Below are 1,901 nucleotides of genomic sequence, written 5' to 3'. Positions count from 1 at the left end.
CGAAGGCGCGCGGCGGCCTGCAGGCGAGCGCAGCGGCGAGGGCCGTGAAAACATCAACGACATGATCAACCTGGAATGAAAATCGCACGACGGTGGTGCGGGTCGTGACGCCCATGGTGATGCGCTGCACCTGGCGGCGGGGCTTGAGGACCCGGAAGCGGATGGTGTTGTCTTCACTCACGTCGAGAATCTCGATCTCGGCGCCCATCAGATTGATGAAGAGCGGTTTTGCCAGGCTCGAACTGCGCGCTCTGGCTCCAGCCGCCGATGGAGGTCGGCACGGAATTGATGTCCCTGTCGAAAGCCAGCCCTTCAGGGTGACGGCCGTGACAGCGGCAGCGAGGCGTCGCGTGTCCGGGGACGCTGAACCGCGGCTGTGATGACATAATCCACCGCCGGCCATCTTCTGGCGCTAGGATCGTGTAGGGGCCGGTTGGGGCAGCGCTGTTTGCGGCCCAACTGGAAGACAAACAACGGAGACGCCCAGAACGGTGCGCCGGAGTGCATGGCGGTTTCGAATTGACCGTCCATTGTCGGCATCTTCGTAGCAGACGAACTCATCGCCCGCCCACCATGCCGCCGTCGTTTCAGCGACGGCGCAATAGGCCCAGCCCGTCGCCGAATAGACGCCGAACATCGACGATCCTGCCGCAAAGGTCTTGGTCTTGCGGAAACCGGCGAGGGAGGGGTGTCCGCATCCAGCCGGGCCGCGCGGATCGAGGTGGCATGTTGCACGATCAAGGCCTGCCCACGAGCGCAGTCCTTCGACGCCGATCCCCGGACCGGCTGTAATCGCGTCATGGATTATGAAGGGGTGGATTCACGCCGCTGAGAGTCTGGGCGGACGCCGCGTTCGGCAAGACGAAAGAGCACCGCGATTGCAGCGCTCAGAATTCGCAAAGATGACATGCCCGATTTCACCCCCGTGCAGATCGCACGATGCACGCTTGTCGCCTATTGCGTGCAGGGTCAAGTGGGAGCTTGAGGCGTCGTCCCTTCCCGGACGACGCCCTTGAAAGGTCAGCTGAACAGGAAGTTCATCACGTCGCCGTCCTTGACGACCGTAGACTTGCCCCTCGGCGCGCAGTTTGCCCGCTTCACGCGCCTGGCTTCGCCGCGCAGGCCACGAATCCTCGTAGGCGATGGTTTCGGCGCGGATGAGCCCTTTTCGAAGTCGGTGTGGATCACGACCTGCGGCCTGGGGCCGTGGCGCCGACAGGGATGGTCCAGGCGCGGGCCTCTTTCGGGCCGACGGTGAAATAGGTCTGCAGACCCAGCAGCTTGTAGGCTTCACGGATCAGGCGGTTCAGCCGGGCTCTTCGAGGCCGAGGGTCTCCAGAACTCCTTCTGCTCCTCGTCGTCCAGCACGGCGATCTCGGATTTCGATCTGGGCCGAGATGACGACCGAGTTGGCGTTGGTCCGGGCGGCGCGGGGGCGCGACCTTGTCGGACAGCTCATTGCCCTTGTCGGCGTTGCCTTCCTCGACGTTGGAGACATAGAGGGCGGGCAGGGCCGTCGCAGTTGCAGCATGTCCCCAGGCCTTCTGTCCTCCTTGGACACCTCGGCGGTGCGGGCGGGCTTGCCCGCGTGCAGTTGGGCCAGAGCCAGATCGACCAGCTTCACGTCAGGCCGGAGTCCTTGTCGCCGGTCTTGGCGCGCTTCTCCAGCTGCGGGCGCGGCGCTCCAGGCTTTCCATGTCGGCCAGCATCCCAGCTCCGTCTCGATGATCTCCAATCAGCGATGGGGTCGATGCGGTTTACGACGTGGGTGATGTCGTCCGTCGACGAAGCAGCGGGCCACGAAGGCCACGGCGTCGCAGTCGCGGATGTTGGCCAGGAACTGGTTGCCCAACCCTCGCCCTTGGACGCGCCGCGCACCAGCCGGACGACATCGACGAAGG

The 1,901-nt window shown here is 64.5% G+C and overlaps 1 pseudogene; it reads right to left on the bottom strand.

Moving 5' to 3' along the window:
- Window positions 1–1,020: 1,020 nt before the first annotated feature.
- LOC139765052 (ribosome-binding ATPase YchF-like) lies at window positions 1,021–1,531 on the bottom strand (annotated as a pseudogene).
- Window positions 1,532–1,901: the final 370 nt, after the last annotated feature.

Source organism: Panulirus ornatus, chromosome 1 (assembly GCF_036320965.1).
Source record: "Panulirus ornatus isolate Po-2019 chromosome 1, ASM3632096v1, whole genome shotgun sequence".
Lineage (NCBI taxonomy): Eukaryota > Metazoa > Arthropoda > Malacostraca > Decapoda > Palinuridae > Panulirus > Panulirus ornatus.
This window is presented reverse-complemented; position numbering and strand designations above follow the sequence as displayed.